Consider the following 23,310-nt stretch of genomic DNA (forward strand, 5'->3'; position numbering starts at 1 on the left):
GCCACTCAACTCAAACATCATCTCTCTGCCAATAACCTGTATGAAACATTCCAATCCGGATTCCGCTCCAACCACAGTACTGAAACTGCTCTCCTCAAAATCACCAACGACCTTCTCCTCTCCTCTGACGCTGGCAACCTCAACATTCTCGTCCTCCTCGACCTCAGCGCTGCCTTTGACACCATCGATCACACTATCCTCCTCACCCGACTTGAATCCACCTTTAACGTCACCGGCACTGCCCTCTCTTGGATTAAATCATACCTCTCTGACAGATGCCAGTTCATCTCCATCAATAACTGCAAATCCCCCACTGCTCCCCTCCCCCAAGGTGTCCCCCAAGGTTCAGTTCTTGGCCCCCTCCTCTTCATCCTTTACCTGTCCCCGCTCGGTCACTTAATCCGCCGTCATGGTCTCCAATTCCACTGCTTCGCCGATGACATCCAGCTTTTCATCTCCACCAAGTCCGTCTTCACCGACACCCACTCTATCCTGACAAACTGCATCACTGAAATAAAATCCTGGCTTCAAATCAACTTCCTCAAGCTTAACTGTGATAAATCTGAAATAATCATCATTGGCCCAAAAACGCTCACAAAATCCACCCATAACTTTGCCCTCAACATCGACGGTATCCCAGTATCCACCTCCCCTCACATCCGGAATCTTGGCGTCATCTTTGACCAAACCCTTTCCTTCGACAAATACACTAAACAGATCACAAAGTCAGCCTTCTTTCACCTGAAAAACATTGCCCGTCTCCGCTCATCCCTCTCCTCCACGGCTGCAGAAACCCTCATCCACGCCTTCATCACCTCCCGTCTGGACTACTGCAATAGCCTCCTCTATGGTTCACCCTCAAAAATCACCAATAAACTCCAATACATTCAGAACTCCGCTGCCCGTCTACTCACTCATTCCCGGACCCGTGACCACATCACCCCCGTCCTTTACAAGCTTCACTGGCTCCCCATCCCCCAGAGAATCCAGTACAAAATCCTCCTCTTGACATACAAAGCCCTCCATAACCTGGCCCCATCCTACCTGGCTGACCTCCTCTCCAGACACACTCCCACCCGCAACCTCCGCTCTGCTGGTACCAACCTCCTGACCCCCTCCATCCGGACCAAATTCAGATCCTGGGGGGACAGGGCCTTCTCCATCGCTGCTCCCACCCTCTGGAACTCACTACCTCACACCATCAGAGACTCCTCCTCACTCACCACATTCAAAACATCACTAAAGACCCACCTGTTCAACGCTGCATTCAACATTCAACCCACAGCATTTAACCCCTGACTATCTCTTCTCCTTCTCCCTCCTTTTGCTTTAAATATTTCCCTATTGATTCTTGTCTTTTTGCAATTGTTGTTTTCATGTATTGTTATGCATTATGTTTTCCACTCTGTCAAAGCGCCTTTGGGCTTCTGGAAAAGCGCTATACAAAATAAATGAATTATTATTATTATTATTATTACATTGACCTGACCTTTTATCAGGGGATTCTTAATTGTGAGATTAAGTGGGTGTGAGTGCTATGTTTTTGTTTATCATGGTAAAATGTGCATATTTCATTTATCACTCATTTTAGGGGAACTCAAATGGTTAGTGTCATCATAAAACGTGATGAGATGGTAGGTCTAGCGATGACGTCACGGATGACATTTTTGCAGAGTTCCGGCACCTCAAAATTTGGCACTAGACCACTGCCCATGGGAAACTTTCTGCAGATTGTCCGCAAAAAAGGAAAGTGGAATGATCAGAAATTATATTTGGGGTTTCTTACAACACAATCTCAACGCAGATCTCTCAACATGGGCTTTACACTATTCAACTAAACAATGTCAATATTCAATAACTGCTTACCATTGACCAGAGTCAGAGGGCCAGGCATTATGGCAGAACTGAGCTGCTGAGTGGGCTGAGGTGTAAAACTGTACATTTGCTGAGGGCAGATATGGAGATCTATGTGTGAGAAATCTGTGAAGGGGTAGAGCATCACCTGTGGTTGTGATTCTCGGCCTGCTTACAGAGGAATCAATGCATTGTGTCCCTCCGAGCTTGTTCCTCAGTTAGTAAGGGCATTTTATGAGATATTTCACAAATCTGTTAACGAAATTGTTACCAAAAAATGTCTTCACCAATATGTTTGTAAAGGTGTGTAATAACATGTGTTAAAATGTTGAAGTTCAACTCCCGTGGGAAACCCAGAAAAAAAGCAGTTGAATTCAGGTACCGAAAAATTATTTTCGAGAATTTTTATTTTTTTTAATCGGCCCTTAAGTAACTTATGAGGGGTCAAATAAGGGTTTTTCATGATTCTGAGTTGATTGTTAACATTTATATTTTCACTTTTACATTTACACACAAAGTAGCTTTTATTTCACATACATATATAATACTCAAGAGTTATTTCTCATTCACAATGTCAGAAGTTTCAACAGTCATTGTCTATGTCTTCTTCAGACTCAACAACATCATGACTGCAGTTTCTGCATGTAATGCCATTACAGACTCCACAGGCCGAGATGCACGTGACCCCATTCTTCTTGCAGCTGCATCGCCGGTTGCTGCAATCTCCATGACAATTACAGCTCGTGAACTGCAATAGCTCCTCAGGAGCCGTGGGGTCCAGTGTTGGAACTGGCTCATACCCATGCACACCTATTGTCCATCCATAGTCACTGGGGCCATTCCAGTTGGAGTGTGGGAACTCCGGATCGTTGGCTTTGATCACCCACCCCGCTGCCCAGAGTGTGTCACCTGGAGTGAGGAGTGGCTGATCATGAGCCAGGGAGGAGGAAAGCTCAGCGAGGGGGAGAAACATGATCGCGTTCGTTCCTATCTGTTTCCTGTTCGTAAATGGAATAATCTTTACTTCAGTTCCTCTCAGGATCTTAGCTTTGTCGAGTGCCTTCAACTTCACCCGGGGGAAAGCTGCTGTTGTCTGTGGATCTGGCAAAGGTGGTGCCGGAGAGGTGACTTCGATCCAACCCATTGAGTGAAAGGGAGTGTTTCCGTGAATAGAGACAATGTTTAAATCTATATTGTCTCCAACAAACTGAGTGACTGCATTGTTTGTTTCCCCAACCTCCATAAAGACCACCTGATCATTACTTGACAATTCACTTTCACTGGCTGGCACTTTGGCTGTCATCACTGATTGATCCTCAAGTGCAGCATCAACCGCAACCTCATCATTGATCTGTTCATCGGTTTCCTCCACAATGGTGTCAAGAGTGCCAGAAGTATCTGGAACATCATCTCCACTCCTACTATTAAGGAAGCAGTATTTGTAGTTTTGTGTCTCCGTGTAAGACTCAGTGTATCCCAGCCGGTGGAACTTGTTGAGCATCCATTTTGACCCAAATCTATGATCAAGTTGTATGGCAAGCCCCATTTGGTGTGGCAATACTCCAGACCGAGGTCGACAGGCCTTAATAAAATTCTGCCCCCAAACGGAAACTCTTTCGTCTGTCTTGACAATCGGTCTCAAGAACATCTGAAGGCTTGCAGGAACAAGTGTCAGCTGACTATCGATGTCAGTCATACTGTGTGTGGTGGAGTATGACTTTGGACCTAAATCAATCAAGGCAATATCATTGGATATGAACTTGAGTGCCGTCTTTATGATCTGAGTCTTCTCATCTCCATGGTCAAGATTAGCATGATGCTCTCGCAGAATATTGTCGGTGCCATCTTTGAGACAGAGTACATCTGCCCTTCTTTCCTGTGTTGTGAAATACAAGGTGTCTTCGTATTTCTCTAGAAGTTTTATCTTTAGCCAATGCTTTGAATAAGAAAGGCTCTTCTCTGGTGACTGATCAAACTCCTGCAGCTTTTCATGGACTTGGTCCATGTGTTACATATTTATGTGAATGTATGTGAATTACCATTCAGGTCTTTGCTTATCCATGTGTAATAGATTAAGGGTTGTTGTGGTTGGAGGGTCAGGAGCCCTTCTGAAAAGTGTCCGGAAACGGAAGTGACCGGAAACGGAAGAGAAAAGACACGAGGAAGAAAAAGCGACGATTCTTCTTCCTCGCCCCGCTCCGACGAAAGGGGGGATCGACCTTGCGCTGCGTGGAAAAGCGGCGTTCCGAAGCCCGTCTGGCGAGAGGAGTTACTGGTACGGTACCTACCCGGTGGAGACGTCAAATTGACGTGGGGCCGTGCATCGACCCCGCGTTTGGCACCGTTCGCGGCACCGTCTAAACAGACGCGTACGGGTCGCCCGTTGGGGCCTAACACGCCTTGCAAGCGGCGTGGAGCTTGTGGCTTGCTCTACCATACCCGCTTCGCGTAGCCACGAGGGGCTGCAGCCGCGGTGCCTGGTACGATACCTGCCCGGTGGAAACACGTCCACCCGGGGTTCGTTCAACCGCCCGAGTGCGGCGACGCCGACCAGCATCTCAGTCAGGAGGGGCCCAGAGACATTGTGAGGGGCAGAGACCAAAAGGGGGTCGTGAGTACAGAAGTGGACGCACATATATATAAGATGGCCATCTTAATCATATAGGGAATTGATTGTGGATTGTGAAGTGTTGATGGTTGTTCGTTGTCGATTGCTCGGGGAAAATCTCCGTGGTTGTATCATTTAAATTGTATGGTCATTGAAATATATTCTTGAACATCAGTTTTCTCTTGGGTGGAATTCATCTGGATTGCGTGGCGAAAGCGCATATATAATACAACTTTCTGGCGAAGTTCCTCTCACGGTCCGGGGGTCAGCGAGACCAGGTATTCACCGAGGGGACCACGTAACACATGTTCATTACCCCATGCTCTAATTCTGAGTCTAACCATTCGCAGAATTCAATAAAAACTGCCTCTCGCTCCTCATCAATACTCCTCTGTCCTCTCTTCCTTTTTCCTTCCTCATCAGTCTTGGACAAACTGTCACCTCTCGCAAACATAAGTTTGCATCGCAAATGGTACAGTGTTTCTTCTGCTACCAAGTCGTTGATCCCTTCCAGGCGTCCAGTGACTTCAGTGCCCCAGTCATCCCCGTGACTCCGTGCTGTCTTCAGCAAGCTTGCCTTCAGTGTATCTGCAGTCAAATTATCTGGCACTCTGTATTTCTTTCTAGCTTGTGCTGGATTATTTTTGTAGAGCTGGGCTGGTTGGTTGCAAAGAATGCATACATCCTTATACAGGAGGTCAACTGACTGTGATCTTCTAGAATTGCAGCCAGTTGATGAACTGAACTCACAAGTAGTGCGTCTTCTCTTCAACTTTGATGACTCTTTCTCTGCCTTTGATGCTTGAGCTGACTTCTTGGTGGTTGCAACAAAGTTGTTGTACAGATCATTTTTACACTTCTGGTAGTACCTCAGTTTTCCTTCCTTTTGAGCCTCCTTCATACGTTCCACAACAGTAACATTTTCGACAGTTTCTGCTTGTTTCAATAAAGTTGAGTATCCCTTTGGAGTTGCCTGTATGAGCCTTTCAGCTGGTGTATCCGAGCGTGCACAGATGAAGCAATTGAGCACAGGTGGAGTAACGTCTTCATCCATATTGCTAGACTCCATGTCCTGCAAAGTAGAAAATGAGATATATTTAGAAATTATTTTTCCACAAAGGAGTGTCTGTGGTGAAATAGAAATGTTAACTATCAACTCAGAATCATGAAAAACCCTTATTTGACCCCTCATAAGTTACTTAAGGGCCGATTTAAAAAAATACAAATTCTCGAAAATAATTTTTCGGTACCCGAATTCAACAGCTTTTTTTCTGGGTTTCCCACGGGAGTTGACCTTCAACATTTTAACACATGTTATTACACACCTTTACAAACATATTGGTGAAGAAATTTTTTGGTAACAATTTAGTTAACAGATTTTCATATGTTTCCCTTACTAAGTGTACTACAGTTAGATCGGAGCGTGGTGAGCTCTTGACAGAGGAGTCTGAAGTGAAGACCCGCTGGCCCCAGGTACATTGAGCGGCAGTACCAAGCTGACCCACCAGCTTTTGAGTTGGATGTTAGGGGTGTTACAATTCCTATTTCTGACCCTCCAATCACCTGTGAACCGTTTTTGTTTGTGGAAACACAGGCTGCAGTGAACCATTTGAAAGAGAGCAAAACTCCAGGGATCTGTGGCATTCGTACTGAACTTATCTAGGCTCGTGGAAATGCTGTACTTGAGTCGTTGCGTGCAGTTCTGTAGTCTGCTTGGATCACAGGCAAGAACCCAACTGACTGGAAGAGGGGCCTTGTTGGTCCTCTCTGGAAAGGGAAAGGTGATCGACAGAATTGCACGAGCTACCAAGTGTTGACGCAGCTCACAGTGCTAGGCCAGGTCTTTGCTCGGTTTATGCTTTTTAGGGTTCACCACCATCTACTTGAGCACCAGTGCCCAGCGCAGTCTGGCTTTACATTAAAGTGGTCAATGATTGAGCGTATCCTTGCTCTCCGGATCCTCACCGAACGCTGGCAAGAATTTCAGCAGGGGACGCTTGCAACCTATGTTGATCTCCGCAAAGCATTTGATTCAGTGAATCAGGATGCCCTCTGGAGGATTATTGGTATTCGTGGGGTGGCACCCAAACGGATAAATCTGATTTCTGAACTATACTCTGATACTGAGGGTATAGTGTAGGCTGCTATGTCTTAAAAATGGCTGTCGTGTTTCTTTTTTGTTAAAAGCAAAATGCCACTTGATTCCTTGTCTTTGGGGTGTCACATGTTCGAAAAAATAGGTTGTTAATTTTTTTAAACGGATTAAGGATGTCAAATCCAAGATGGCCACCAAAATATATAAATTCCATTAAAACTGGTATTCTGAACACAGTATGAGGTCCAAATTAATGATAATACCCATAATTTCAATACAAAGGAGTTCAAAAACAATTAATTTCAATATGGCAGTCAAATTCAAATTCAATTTCAATATGGCAGAAGGAAGCGGCATTGACCAGGCTTGGGTCGAAGCTGGACTATATTCTCCAACAACCGTAACGCAAATCCTAAATGGAAAACATCTCTACAGGTCCCTAGAAGCACATACTGTAACATTGCTTGCTCTATACCATCTCTACTTTGACAGGTTCCTAACAAAAGCACCAGAAGAGAAAGTGTTCCTAAGTGAAGCGTCCATTGATTTGGAAAAAGCATATCAGAAAGATATCAGCATGAACACAGGCAACCGTCAAAACCTCAGAGATGCCGTCAGAGAAACCATGACCATGTTCGAATCTAGAGATATCCTCACAAAGTTGGGACAGTTTGAAAGCAATCCAGCACCAATTCAACACTACATCCGTAACTACTTGAGGCAGTTTGAAACTATCCTTCAGTATATTAGAGCTACCAGACAACGGGACCTGCTGCTGCATATGGAAAGTACTGAAGCTCTTATCAAGTACTTCTTTGCTCACGACCACCTGAACTACGCACGTTTGCTCCCTTTGTACCTGTCAACAATGCAGCAAACAGAACAAGTTTTTCCAGATGTCTGGGCAGAACTCCTGAAAGGAAATTTCTGTGTGACGAAGGGGATTGCTGCATTCACTTCAATAGGTCCAGATCACGGAATTGAGCAGGAGAACCGCAAACTCAAGGTCATTGGAGGCATTACTGGAATAACCCAAATTGAGAGAGCTCTAGACCGTTTCTTCCTGATTGCACCTGACTTGTCTAATCTAGTAGAGGAGTTTCAAAGAGAATATGGCATGGAAGGTGCTGATACCAGAGACCAACACCACGAGATCACAGGGGGAAAGTCCACCCGAGTAATGAGAAATTCCGCTAGATTGACAGAGGTATTTGTTGTTCATGGAGACCCATTCGTAACCGATGAGAGTGACCTGTGCAACCTTCTTACCAAGAAAGTAATTGATGAAAAGGTAACAAAGGACATGGTAGACCGCGATGCCATCGGACAACAGTTGTTCCAGACATTTGTCAAAGAACGCCTTACAGAAGGAAAACTTTCAGTGTGGGATCCAATGAAGAGAAAGAACATAGGCACTTTCAAAAGTGCCAACACAGTGAAGAAAGTGAAAGCAGGTGACAAACTCATTAAAGTCAAAGAAGAACGAGGACTCCTACAGAGGTTTATAGTAGCATCAAGAAGCCGTCCAGACTTTGATCTAAAGGACTGTATTGGGAAGTATGAATTTGGAATTGTTCCACGTGCCCTTTTCGCTTCGGATGGGTCACTTCTCCTAGCATATGACAAGGCTAAGGTCCTTCATCATCTTGAAGCGCTAGTTACCAAGGAGCAACCTAGCCCAACAGAAGCCACAAGCGATCCAGCTAATGCCATACCGAGTGTTTCTGGCGACCAAGTATTGAGTGAAAACTCCCAAACTGAAGTACCACCCCAAGCCGAGGCGCCTGAAGTACAAGAAGCGCAGCCTGAGCAAGAAGCTTCAACTGACATGTCCGACATGTCTGAGAAATTTTAAGTTGTAGTCATAGATGGCATGGCCCTCATTAACTCCATCTCCAAGACAGACAAAATGAAAACATGCAGTGATTTTGCCATGTCATTTCTTGAAAAGCTTATCAGGATTGCAGCTAACTACGACGAAGTAAGACTGGTATTTGACAGACACGTCGAAAGTTCTCTGAAAGAGCAAATGAGAAAAAACAAAACAAAGGGAAACTCGACCTACTATCACATCCAAGATAGTACACTGATCCAGAATATTTCCTTGAAGGACTTCCTTTCAAGTGTCAAAACCAAGGCAGAACTTGTAGAGTATTTAGCTGCAAAGACTCTGGATCACAGCAGCAGCTCTGCCAACAAATTGAAGAAGTTCATGGTAACCTTCGGCACTGAGACAAAAGGCAATGTAAGTGTGCCTGATGAATTGGTAAAACACGGTCATGAAGAAGCGGATACATTACTCTTGCTCCATGCCCTAACAGTTAACGGCGATGTAGAACTTGTAATAGACTCTCCAGATACCGATGTCTTCTTGCTGATGATCCACATGTATCCACAGCTACCTGCTGAGACATATTTCCTTACCGGAAAAGGAAAACTGAATAGGAAAATTGCAGTCAAACCTATCTTTGAAAAGTTAGGAGTTAACCGCGCCTCAGCTATTCTCGGGTTTCATTCTTTCACAGGATCAGATATGTGTGGCAGGTTCGCCGGCAGGACAAAGGACTGGTGTATGAAGGTGTTCATGTCCTGCGATGATATGATACTGGATTCACTTGCTTCACTTGGCAAATCTGCTGCTACACCCTCTCCAAACGCAATTGACCAACTGGAAAGGTTCGTTTGCTTGTTGTACAGATCCAAAACACACACCAAAGTAAATGCACTACGATGGTTCTTGTACTCAAATCGACAGGCCGAGGGAGAGAGTCTGCCTCCAACCTCTGGATCATTGACACCACACATTCTGCGAGCACATTATATTGCAATGATATGGATGCAGGCATGCGAAAGTCAACCGTCCCTTCCTTCTCCCACTGACTACGGATGGAAGTCAGAGGAAAATAGATTTCTTCCGGTGATGTGTTTGAACCCTCCAGCACCAGAGGCCGTGACTAAGCTGGTAAAATGTGGCTGCAAATCAGGATGCAAAGGAAACTCCTGTAGTTGCCGCAGCAATAAACTCCCATGCACAAAGGTCTGTAGCTGTTTGAACTACGGCTGTAGCAACAATGAACAATCAGCTCAGAACATTGTGGGAGATGAACACGAGGACTTGTAAGGTAAAACGGATGATTGTGAGACAGGAATATTTAAATATGGTCAAACAGGAAATTACATTATGCTATCATTGTTATAGCAATGTGGACCTTTGTGTAAAACAGTGGTAGCCATATTGGATTTTCTCACTATTTCTCACTATGGCTGGCATCCACCGATTTCAACGAATCAGTAACATGTTCCCCCAATGGCCTAGCATTACTTATGTGGGCATTACCACCAAAATGGACCTATTTCATCATTCACAATTTGTGTTATCAAGAACATTAAGTTTTTGTACTGTGGTTATTTAAGAAGTGGCGGCCATCTTGGATTTTTCCACCATTTTGAATTTGTCTGCCATATTGAAATTAATTGTTTTTGAACTCCTTGGTATTGAAATTATGGGTATTATCATTAATTTGGACCTCATACTGTGTTCAGAATACCAGTTTTAATGGAATTTATATATTTTGGCGGCCATCTTGGATTTGACACCCTTAATCCGTTTTAAAAAATTAACAACCTATTTTTTCGAACATGTGACACCCCAAAGACAAGGAATCAAGTGGAATTTTGCTTTTAACAAAAAAAAAACACGAAATGACATAACAGCCTACACTAGTAATTTGAGGTGTTGTGGTTTCATCTCTGACTTATTTCCACTTCTTACTGGAGTTCATCAGGGGTGTGTACTGTCCCCCACACTGTTCAGCACCTGTATGCACGAGGATTCTGGGGATGATATCGGAAAGATCAAGCTGCGGTGCATCATTTGGAAATGTCAAGATCTGTGACCTTGATTTCGCACATGATGCAGTCATCTTTATGGACACTCTGGAATATTAGGCTGGGCCAAATCGGAGGTGATTTTCCTAATTCAACTGTAATTTACCTAAAAGTTGTGAGTGAGTATCAGGAACAAAATCATGAAAAAAAAATTCAAAAATATTGACGTTTTACGGTCAGACAGCCCGTTACCATAGCAACAGTTACAGACGACTCAAAAAATGCCTAAATTGACGATTTCTCAAGCTGTGTTTGACCCCCAGAGTTGATTCTGGTACCAAAAGATGCAGAATTGAAAGCCAAGGATGACTGGATAGCTTAACAATGTCTGTGACACAATTCAATACCACCTTTATCCAAAAAACTGATTTTTGTCTGAAATTTCAAGCATATTTCTGGAAAAAAATTGAAAATTTTGCTTTTTAATCATAGGATAACCATTAATCAGATTAAATTTACTTTAAATTGTCTTTTACAACCTTGTATTGTCCAGTTTTTATAACTGTTATAACGTTGTTTAAATTTGGCCATCTTCATTTCAATAAAAAAAAGTTAACAAAAGCAGCTTACAATCATTAATTTTAATGCCTGCTTTCGGTTGTTACTGTAACCATTCATCAGGGCGTTCAAGGCGCTCTTGCACACATCAAGGATAGGCGCTCTTGTCTTCGATACAACGGCAGTGAACTCTGGGGTCAAGAGTGGAGTCGTAGTAAGACTGGAGACTGAGTTTGGCAGGAGTCTTCTGCAACTGGCGTGTCGGCACCACATCCACGAATTGGTTGGAGGGGCGTCTTGCTCAATAGTGTATGGCCCCACCACAGGACCTAATGAACAGCTGTTCAAGCGACTGCTCAACACTTGGAGTGAATTGGACCAGGGCAACTACACATTGGTCGAGGTGTCTGCTCAACAGAGAGAGCTGGCTGGCCATGTACATGCCACCATCACCTTCCTTCAGACGTGGATGGACAATAGCACAAAGGAGACTCTTCGACACGACTACCTGGAGCTGGCACACCTCACACTGCTGTTTCTTGGAGGGACTGTCCCTGATGGTATGAGGACCATCACTATCAAAGCTCCTGGGGCATTCCACCACGCCCGTTGGATGAGCAAGACTTTATACACTATAAAGGTGGCACTCTTCCGTTGGCAGCTGGGAGATATCTACACACCCGAAGAGCTGGAAGACATAACCAGTCTCGCTGCATTCATGTCAGTCTTCTACACTAAAGCGTGGTTGACATGTACCAGTGCTGCAGATGCACCATCTAACGACATGTACCTGATGAAGAACCTCCTCAAGGCTGAGGCCAGTATCACAAAGAATCCAACAAAGTGGCCTGCCAAATTTCTGTCCTTTGTGACTGTGGCCCGAGAGAAGCTACAAAACCATTTGTGGTACCTCTCAGAGAGATTGGTCTAGCACTCTTCTCGGACAGAACGTCATCTGACAAGCAGACTATGAGAAGGGCTATGCTCAGGTACCATGGGACTGCACATAACATGATACAGGAGATGCCAGCCTCACAGCAATTGGGGAGTAAAGCCCTCAAAGACTTTGTTGGTTACGACTCTTGGAGCATGTTTGAACTCTTGGGTATTGACTCCAGTTTTGTCAAGCTCCCCGTTGCACAGTGGCCCACCTCAGACAGCTATCGTCATGGCAAGGAAGTTGTGGCCAAACTCCCAGTTGTCAATGACGCAGCAGAGCGGACACTTGGACTCGCCACAGATTTGAACACTAACAAGGCCCCCAAATCTGAGGCGCAGCTCCAGGCTCTATACAGGGTTGTGAAGGGCGTCAGGGAGAAGCTGCATGGACTGGCAACATCCACTGAGGTTGTGACTAAGAAGTCATTGGCCTCCATTGATTACAATTGGGACTAGGTTTTTTATTTTGTTATCAATGTTCAATGTCAGACCTTAAATTTGAGACAAAAAAGCTTAATCAATGACAAAAGTTAATTTAAAGTACATTTAATTTGACTATAGCTCTGATTAATGATTATCCTGTAGCGGTTACCGCTGGATGTACATAATCGCCTTGCACCGGCCAGAACACGGCCAGACGCGCCTTTCCCGGGCATGCCCGGACTCACTGTTCCCGGGCACGCCCGAACCTCCCGGGCACGCCCGGTCTCGTCTTTCCCGGGCATGCCCGCTCTCGCCTTTCCAGGGCTCGCCCAGAGCGTCCGGGCATGCCCGCTATCGCCTTTCCAGGGCTCGCCCAGAGCGTCCGGGCATGCCCGCTATCGCCTTTCCAGGGCTCGCCCAGAGCGTCCGGGCATGCCCGCTATCGCCTTTCCAGGGCTCGCCCAGAGCGTCCGGGCATGCCCGCTATCGCCTTTCCAGTGCTCGCCCAGAGCGCCCGGGCACGCCCAGCCTCGACTTGCCAGGCCGCAGCCAAACACGCCCGGGCAGGTCCAGACTCGCCTTTCCAAGGCTCGCCCTTGATACCCGGGCATGCCCGGTATAGCTTTTGCCGGGCAAACTTCCCGACATAAATGTGTATATATATTGTTGCCCGAAAAACGGGCTTGTCAGAATACCTGAGCTGTTTTGTTTCAATAAAGCAACTCGGACGCATTCCGTCTTTGGTCGCGTCAATTCTTTCGACTCGCGTTGGAGCGCAGTTCCTTCATTGGTGACCTACCGACATGGATACGGCAGTGACGCTTAAACTGCCTACCTTCTGGGAGGCTCATGCGGCTGTTTGGTTCGCCCAGGTGGACTACCAGTTCGCCCTGCGAGGCATCACCGCGGACGACACCCGCTTCCACCATGTTGTGGCGGCGCTCGGTTCCGCTACCGCGGCCCGCGCCTTGAGCCTCCTCCAGCACCCGCCGGCTGCTGACAAATACGACGCGCTGAAGACGCTCCTCCTCGGTGCTTTCGCCCTCTCACCGGCAGCACGCGCACGGCGCCTGCTTGACCTGCCCGAGCTCGGCGACACGCGCCCGTCCGAGCGCATGGACTATATGCTCTCGTTGCTCGGCAAGCACTCTCCGGCATTCCTGTTCCGGGAGCTGTTCCTCCGTCAGCTGCCTAACCCGGTACGCCTCGCCCTGGCTGGCACGTTGATCACGGATTCCCGCGCCCTCGCCAGGGAAGCCGATAAGATCTCCTCGGCGGGCCAGCACATCGGCGCGGTTACCTGGAGCCCGCCGCCGTCCGAGACAACGCCCACGACGCCCGAGCGCCCTGCGCGGTTGGAGGCCGAACTGCCGGTGCAACTGGCGGCCGCCACGCCGCACCGCCCGCTTCCGACACGACGGCCGGGGCCTCCACCTGACCGGGCGTGGTGTTATTACCACGCCAGGTTCGGACACAAGGCTCGGACGTGCCGGCCCCCGTGCACTTTCGGCAGGTCGGGAAACGGCCGGGCCGGCATTCATTCCCAGCCATGAGCGCCGGCCACTCGGGCAACTTGCTGTTTATTCGGGACAAAGCGTCTGGACGGCGTTTCCTGTGCGACACCGGCGCCCAACTGAGCGTCATACCTGCCTCCGAGCAGGACAGGCTGGACGCAGTTTGCGGCCCCTCTTTGGTCGCTGCTAATGGCTCGGCCATACGCACTTTCGGCCCACGCGTCGTCACCCTCTGCTTCGGCAGCCAGCGCTTTCAATGGACTTTTGTTACCGCCAGCGTCCCCGTGGCTTTGCTGGGCGCCGACTTCCTCTGCGCGCACGGGCTGCTGGTCGACGTCAAGCGACGTCGCCTTGTCCACGCCGAGACCTTCAGCTCCCTGGCGTGCACAATGAGCAGCTCCGCGCCGACCGAACTGGCGTGCGCCCTCCCGGCAACGAACGAGTTCGCTCGCCTGCTCGTGGAATTCCCGGCCCTCACGCGGCCGACGTTTTCGGCCGTCGCGGTGCGGCACGGGATCGAGCACCACATACCCACTACGGGCCCGCCGGTCTACGCCAGGGCCCGCCGCCTCGACCCAGCCAAGCTCGCCGTGGCAAAGGCCGAATTCGACGCGTTGGAGCACCTCGGCATCGTGCGGCGCTCCGATAGCGCGTGGGCCTCGCCACTGCACATCGTGCCAAAGCCGGGGGGTGGATGGCGCCCGTGTGGCGACTACCGCCGTCTCAATGACGCTACCACCCCCGACAGGTACCCGATCCCGCATATTCAGGACTTTTCCGCCCGTTTGGCGGGACGGGTCATCTTTTCGAAAATTGACCTGATACGGGGCTACCACCAGGTACCTGTCCGGGCGGCCGACGTCCCGAAGACGGCCGTCATCACGCCGTTCGGCCTGTTCGAATTTTTGCGGATGCCGTTTGGCCTCAAGAACGCGGCCCAGGCGTTCCAGCGCTTGATGGACGGCGTGCTGCGCGACCTGCCGTTTCTTTTCGTCTATCTGGACGACATCCTCGTCGCCAGCACGTCCCGCGCCGAGCACCTCCTCCACCTCCGAACACTGTTCGGTCGCCTCAGCGAGCACGGCTTAATTGTCAACCCGGTCAAATGCCACTTCGGCGCGACGACCGTTGACCTTTTGGGCCACCGCATCACCAAGACCGGGGCCGTGCCGCTGCCGACCAAGGTCGAGGCCATCACCACGTTCCCGCGTCCCCGTTCCATCAAGGCCCTCCAAGAGTTCCTCGGCATGGTGAATTTTTATCACCGATTCGTGCCCCGCGCTGCTCAGCTCATGCGGCCCCTTTACGAGGCCCTCCGTGGCAAGCCGGCCAAGCATGACATTGTTTGGTCCGCGGCCATGGACGCGGCCTTCGCCAGTGCCAAACGGGCCCTCGCCGACGCAACGCTGCTGGCTCACCCGGTGCTCAACGCGCCCATCGCCCTCACTACGGACGCCTCCAACTATGCGGTGGGCGCCGTCCATGAGCAATGGGTCGACGGGGCTTGGCAGCCACTCGCTTTTTTCAGCCGGCAACTCCGGCCGAACGAGTTAAACTACAGCACGTTCGACCGCGAGCTGCTCGGGCTATTCCTGGCCGTTCGCCATTTCCGACACCTCCTGGAGGGCCGCCCGTTCACGGCTTTCGTCGACCACAAGCCGTTGGTCTACGCAATGGCTAAGGTCACGGAGCCGTGGTCGGCCCGCCAGCAGCGCCACCTCTCCGCCGTGTCGGAGCTCACCACGGACATCCAGCACGTCGCCGGCAAAGACAACGCCGTGGCCGACTGCCTTTCGCGGGCCAGCGCGAACGCGGTCCACCTCGGCGTGGACTTCACGCTCATGGCGGCCGACCAGACCACCGACGCCTCGGTGCAGGCACTCCGCGTGGCGGACACGGGCCTCCGCCTGGCCGACATCCCCTTCGCGGGCACCGTCCTGCTCTGCGACGTCTCCCAGGGCCAGCCTCGCCCCATCGTGCCCGTTTCCTGGCAGCGCCGCATCTTCGCCTCCATCCACGGCCTTTCTCACCCGGGCCGGAAAGCTTCTCAGAAGCTGGTGTCGGCGCGTTTCGTCTGGCACGGCCTTCGACGAAACATCCGCGACTGGGCCAACGCCTGCACGGCCTGCCAGCGAGCCAAGGTCCACCGCCACACCCAGGCCCCGCTGGCACCTTTCGCCGTGCCTGAACGGCGTTTCGACCACGTCCACGTGGACCTGGTGGGTCCCCTGCCCCCCTCGCGGGGGTTCACCCACCTGCTCACCATGGTGGACAGGACCACCAGGTGGCCAGAGGCCGTGCCCCTCACCTCCACCACCACCGCCGACGTGGCGCAGGCGTTCATCGCCACCTGGGTCGCGCGCTTCGGCGCACCAGCGGACATCTCGTCCGACCGCGGCCCACAGTTCACGTCTGAGCTTTGGGGCGCGGTCGCCCGTTCGTTGGGGGTCACGCTGCACCGCACCACGGCCTACCACCCCCAAGCCAATGGGTTGTGCGAGCGGTTTCACCGCTCCATGAAGGCCGCACTCATGGCCGGCCTTCAGGACGACGGTTGGGCCGACCGGCTGCCGTGGGTCCTTTTGGGCCTTCGCACGGCCCCCAAGGAAGACCTCCAGGCGTCCGCCGCCGAGCTCGTCTACGGCCAGCCACTCCGCGTCCCGGGCGAATTCGTGCCTGACGCTACCAGTCCCTGGTCCGCCGCTCGCCAGCGCTCGGACCTCCAGGAGGCCGCCCGACGATTTGCCCCCGTGCCAACGTCCCGCTACGGTGGCCCCCAGTCCTACGTCCCCCCGGCGCTTCGCACAGCGGAGTACGTCTTTGTGCGTCATGACGCGCACCGGGGGCCACTCCGGCCGCCGTACGACGGGCCCTTCCGGGTCCTGCGACGGGGCGACAAGTCTTTCATCGTCGACTTCGGCGGCCGGCCGGACCGGATTTCTGTGGACTGCCTCAAACCGGCGCACATGGACGTCGACCGACCACCACGGTTGGCCCTTCCTCCGCGGCGAGGCCGCCCCCCGTCCACAGTTCCCCCCGCTCGACCACCCACCACCACGTCAGACCCCTCCCCACGACCCTCCAGGGGTCGCTTCGGCCGGGTCATCCGGACCCCCCTTAAATTGACCCTGCCGGTGCAGGTCGATTCTGGAGGGGCGTGTGTAGCGGTTACCGCTGGATGTACATAATCGCCTTGCACCGGCCAGAACACGGCCAGACGCGCCTTTCCCGGGCATGCCCGGACTCACTGTTCCCGGGCACGCCCGAACCTCCCGGGCACGCCCGGTCTCGTCTTTCCCGGGCATGCCCGCTCTCGCCTTTCCAGGGCTCGCCCAGAGCGTCCGGGCATGCCCGCTATCGCCTTTCCAGGGCTCGCCCAGAGCGTCCGGGCATGCCCGCTATCGCCTTTCCAGGGCTCGCCCAGAGCGTCCGGGCATGCCCGCTATTGCCTTTCCAGGGCTCGCCCAGAGCGTCCGGGCATGCCCGCTATCGCCTTTCCAGTGCTCGCCAAGAGCGCCCGGGCACGCCCAGCCTCGACTTGCCAGGCCGCAGCCAAACACGCCCGGGCAGGTCCAGACTCGCCTTTCCAAGGCTCGCCCTTGATACCCGGGCATGCCCGGTATAGCTTTTGCCGGGCAAGCTTCCCGACATAAATGTGTATATATATTGTTGCCCGAAAAACGGGCTTGTCAGAATACCTGAGCTGTTTTGTTTCAATAAAGCAACTCGGACGAATTCCGTCTTTGGTCGCGTCAATTCTTTCGACTCGCGTTGGAGCGCAGTTCCTTCAATCCTATGATTAAAAAGCAAAATTTCCATTTTTTTTTCAAACAAATGCCTTAAATTTGAGATAAAAATGAGTTTTTGGGATAAAAGTTGTATTGAATTGTGTCACAGACATTGTTAAGCTATCCAATCATCCTTGGCTTTCAATTCTGAATCTTTTGGTACCAGAATCAACTCTGGGGGTCACACACAGACTGAGAAATCATCGATTTTAAGAATTTTTTGAGTCGTCTGTAACGGTTGCTATGGTAAAGGGCTGTTTTACCGTAAGACGTCAATATTTTTGAAAAACAATTTCATGGTTTTGTTTCTGTTACCCAGCCACAACTTTTAGGTAAATTACAACCTTGGAGTATGAAAAATTGAAAATCACCCCTGATTTGGCCCAGCCTACTCTGGATATCCTTATGGGGGTTCTCCAGGTGCTGAATGAGGAGTCTGGGCTGCTGTAATTACGGGCCTCCTGGGTCAAAACTAATATCCAGGCTTTCAATGACATCGTGGATGCTGCTATCGTGTCTGTACCTGCTTGGGGTGAGGATGTTAAGGTCACGCAGAGATTCACTTACCTTGGCAGTGATATTCGTGTCTCCACATGTTGTAGGACAGAGTTCAATCGACGTCTGGGTTAGGCCTGGGAGTCATAGATTCACTGGATCATGGGGTGTAGTGCTGGCGGTATCTATTCTGGAGAAGGAAGGTCTGAGTCTTTAAGTCCTTGGTGCTTCCAGTCTTGCTCTGCGGATGTGAGACTTGGAATCTGACCAAGGATCTGAGACGACTTAACTCCTCTGGTGCCAGGTCTCTTTGGAAAATCCTTGGCTGTCGCTGGTCAGACTTTGTGTCTAACGAGCATTTGCTAAGAGAGACTCAGATAGGATTTGTTGCCTGTATTCCCCGTGAGCATCAGCTGCAGCTGAAATGACACGTGCATCGATTTCCTGGCACAGATCCTGCTCACCAGATTCTCTCAGCGAGGGAACCTCGTGAGTGGAGGAGGCCAATGGGCTGACCATATGTGCTGACCATATGTGCTTACCATATGTGCTTACCAACAGGCTGACCATATCTCACGGAGATATGGATGTGCCAGGCATCCGCAAGGTAGATGACCAGATGGAAGCCCTGGAGTACTGGCAGAAAGTGAATGTGGCAACGCGCTGCACCGGCGCATGCTCCCATACCTGACCTGACCTGACTATGCTGTACTTAATTATTACTACTTGATGTGGTTCTATCACTGCCAAAGTAAAAACGTTTGCATTAACAGGATAATGTTGTATTCCCTAGGTCCTGCACCTCCATTGAATATCACGGTGGTAGAACGGAATGTTCCGTTTGTCTCCGTAAGATGGACAGCACCAAACGATCCCAACAAAGACAGCTACAGATATCATGTGGAATGGTATCGAAACACAAGGCTGATGGATTCCACAACTGTATACAACACAGAAGTTACCATCACACGTCTTGCACCTGGAAGGAATTACACATTGGCTGTAACTTCCGACTACAATGACAAATATAGCCAATCTGAAACAATAGCTTTCACAACAGGTATTGGCCAATATAATTCACTGCTCAAAATATTTGAGAATGACAGCATTGTCACATACACAATACATTGTTGATAAATTATTATGTTTTGTCCAGAAATATCTTTTCAATGTCTTGTGTTGCATATTTTGTCCATTTAGGTCAATGCTATTCAGATGGTGTTGACAAGCAATAACAGAACACAACCTTTACCTCTTTTACATCTCTGTTGGAAAGTTCAGGTCTCCACATGAAGTAGAAATATTTGATAATATTTTTCAATAATGTTGATTGAAGCTGAACACATTGAGGTATATAAATATAGTCTCTCTTTTATTTTTCCTTCAGGGCCCTGTGGTGGAAAATTGCGAGCAGAAGGCTGGCTCTCATCTCCTGGATATCCTCAGTACATCTATTCAACCACGGACTGTGTTTGGGACATCGAAGCTCCTCTTGGGCTCGTTGTGTTCCTGACCGTGGTGGATCTGAATTATGATTATAATTATTCACCCTTACAGTGTAACTGGGCCTGGCTTGCTGTTGGATACAATCAGACATCACAGAGAGACATCACAATGTGCCATCATTCAGATGTCGGACGAACAATTGAATCTCCTTCCAACACACTACGGGTATTTTATCAAGTACCAAGTTACTTTTACAGGATGAGACGATTCAACGTCACTTTATCATCACAAGGTAGGACTTTCCTTTTATGCCATTCTTGGCAATGCCACATTCATTGATTTCGGTATGCACCAACACAATATGTGCCCCAGATGTTTTTTATACACCGCCCCTTTCATATTCCATCTCCAGGCGCTGCATGACGTCATCGCCGGGCACTGAAGGGGGCCCGGCGATGACGCACGCTGAAAGGGAGTACTCAGTTTTCACTCCGGTTTCTTTCTTGTTTTCTTTCTTTCTTGTTTGTCCGAGCGATATCTCCACCATCCTTTCAGCTAGGAAGCTGAAATGTTGGCACAACAGTGAGCAAGTGCTTTGGCAAAAATGGTGGTGGTTGAGGAATGCTATTAGCCAATTGATTAAGAAATTATTTTCACAATTATTATTTATTGATTTTAATTATGCAATTAATCAATCAATTATTGTACACCTTTCCCTCCCAATACAGTCTCCATGTGCTGCATAGCGGTATCGCTGGGCACCTCAGGTGCCCCGGCAATGCCGAGCTGGAGGATGTTATATATTTATTTGACACTAGCCGAAACCCGTGGAACATCCACGGAAGGGAGGATGTGGTGTATGGAATAGAGTGTACCATTATGGATGGCATAGGGGATTTGCTTGTCCGAGTAAGAGTTAGGAAGAAAGATGAGAATGAAGAGTGCGTATATGAACAACGTATTTATTGCAATCTACTTAAATGGCAACGCTACGATATACTTTTGAAAAATGAATGGATTCGTAATAGGAATCGGCATAGCACCACTCTGGGATTGTCCACTCAGTGGACGGCTTGCTGTTGCCTTCGACTAAACCCGTGGAACATCCACGGAAGGGAGGATGTGGTGTATGGATAGAGTGTACCATTATGGATGGCATAGGGGATTTGCTTGTCCGAGTAAGAGTTAGGAAGAAAGATCAATTTTCACTTGTGCAAAAATTCTACTCACAATTACATCGCCTGTGCGTCGGCCTGTGATTGAGCCAGAGAGTTGGCCTGTGAGTCAACTTCCTTTCCAATGTCTGCAAGAATTGAAATACTGATTGTGAATGTGTAAAATTATATGAAAGAAGAACATGCATATCAATAGACGATGCCATCGAAAAGGAGAGCAGCTGTCAATAAAAAAGGATGTCTGACTTATCAATTTGACATTATTGCACAGGAAATGACAAACAAAGAAACAGTTCATTTCCATCAGGTAATATTACGATGAGAGATCAGCCGATACCTTTATTATGTCCATCAGCATCCATGGCACTTAGAAAAAAAAAACCGTGGCATCAGCCAGCCGGAGCCAACTATCACGTACCGTCTCGAAGTCAATGCCATCCTTTTATCTCTTCGTATACAACTCACTGATCAAAACGTCACTCCATTTAACTTTATTAAAATGACGATAAGGACGTGAAACCCGTGGAACATCCACGGAAGGGATATCGTTCGTCTGTTTTCAGCTCGTTATCTTTAAGCTTCCTTACGTCTCGCCACCTGCTACACCTCTCTGAGTTACGAGGATTAATGCAACGCACCCCGAGTATCGCAACGTCACTCCATTTAACTTTATTAAAATGACGATAAAGACGTTTCCTTATATATCCTAATCTCAAATGTTCAAGGGAATAAAAAAGCTTCCTTACGTCTCGCCACCTGCTACACCTCTCTGAGTTACGAGGATTTATGCAACGCACCCCGAGTATCGCAACGTCACTCCATTTAACTTTATTAAAATGACGATAAAGACGTTTCCTTATACAGTGAAACCTTGACTTACGAGTTTAATTCGTTCTGTGACCGAGCTCGTAACTCAATTTGCTCGTTTCTCAAATTAAATTTCCCCATTAAAATGAATTGAAATGCTATTAATCCGTCCCAACCCCCCAAAAACCACACCAATTTTTTTTGTTACGTGTTTTTAAATAAGAAAAATGTACTTTATAAATAACAAATAATGTATAAACAAGCACGACCTCATATATACTGTACATAATAAAAGAGAATGTAAAGAAATAAACTGGTTTTATTAAGTGTATTTACCGTTATATACGTCCTCCTCGGCATCTTTTTCCAGAAGAGCCCTGTCTCGTCACAGTTGAAGATTTGCTGGGGGATGTATCCTTCGGCTTCTATCAGTTCGGCAAAAGTTATAATAAAATCTTCAGCTGCCTTCACATCCGAGCTTGCTGCCTCACCATGCCTGACGACGGAGTGAATGCCGGTCCTCTTCTTAAAATTATCAAACCATCCCCGACTGGCTTTGAATGACTCTTCCGATGTCTCGTCCGTTGATGTTCCCGCCGTCTGCTGCACCAAATCCCCGTAAATGTCTCGTGCCTTCTCACAGATGATGCTCTCCGTCACGGTATCTCCTACGAGCTGCTTCTCCGTCAACCACACAAACAACAACTTCTCCATCACTTCATGGACAGAGGTCCGGAGCTTTGAAATAATCTTAACGCCCTTGGCTGGCGTTATAGCCTTTATCGACTCCTGCTTCAAAATCGTACATATCGTAGAAGTACTACGATCGTACTGCCTCGCCAAGTCGACAACACGCACACCTCGCTCATGTTTTTCGACGATTACGTGTTTTATATCCAAGCTCGCTCGCTCGTAACTCAGATCTCGGCTCGCATCACAAAGCAAAAAATCGACCGAGCGACGGCTCGTATCTCGGAAAACTCGTAAGTTGGTGCACTCGCAAGTCAAGGTTTCACTGTATATCCTAATTTAAAATGTTCAAGGGAAAAAAAAGACCATTTGGTTCACACCACCCATGTTCACACCACTCGACTGTCCAATCAGCGGACGGCTCGCTTCGCCTTCGCCCAGCACACACCAATATGATGGCGTCGTAAGATGGCGTCGTATTGGCAGTTAATCGGATGCTTTTGGGCCCCAACGTCGGCTAATTCAGATTTTTCGAGTATGTCTGTACATGATAAACAAAGAGCGCGGTTCGTAGATCGTAAATCCATTCGTGCCGTGGGCATCGGGTCACTGGGTGCGGCGTAAAAGGGATAACAAAGTCGAGTCCTTAGGGTATTATTATATAGATGGGACGGTGAATTTTGAATGGATCTGTACTTGTTGTATTCTTCTTTGATCTTTGTTGCAGTATTTTATTCTAATTTTGGGGTTTGTATTGGACATGTTTCACCTCCTTTCTTGACATCAAAATGTCGACATCACAATTTCAGAAAGGGGATTATGAGTAATGATGAATGGGGTGGCAGCCCAAACAGTAACTTTACAGGTGGCTTTGAAAAAAGAAATAATTGATGAGGAAATTCCATTAAAAAAAAATACTTGGTCGAGGCTCGTATAAGAGCTAACACGTAGAACAAATAATAAAGGAAGCAGGAGACAAAAGGAGAAGAGAGGGGAAACAAAACAACAGGAGGGAACAGGGACATCGGGAGATCTGTGAAAGGGAGAGGGCTGGGGCGGGGTACACGGTATAAATAAGATGGACACGACA

General features: G+C 48.8%; 1 long non-coding RNA gene across 1 annotated transcript in view; it reads left to right on the plus strand.

The window, feature by feature from the left end:
- LOC144889115 (uncharacterized) overlaps positions 1-21,218 on the plus strand; it is a 62,976-nt gene extending 41,758 nt beyond the window's left edge. Inside the window, exons 2-3 of the long non-coding RNA XR_013621600.1 lie at positions 18,896-19,162; positions 19,490-21,218. This is a non-coding gene — a long non-coding RNA (uncharacterized LOC144889115). The remainder of the gene's footprint in view (positions 1-18,895; positions 19,163-19,489) is intronic.
- Positions 21,219-23,310: the final 2,092 nt, after the last annotated feature.

Source organism: Myxine glutinosa, unplaced genomic scaffold (genome assembly GCF_964187855.1).
Source record: "Myxine glutinosa unplaced genomic scaffold, kmMyxGlut1.1 SCAFFOLD_890, whole genome shotgun sequence".
Classification (NCBI taxonomy): Eukaryota; Metazoa; Chordata; class Myxini; order Myxiniformes; family Myxinidae; genus Myxine; species Myxine glutinosa.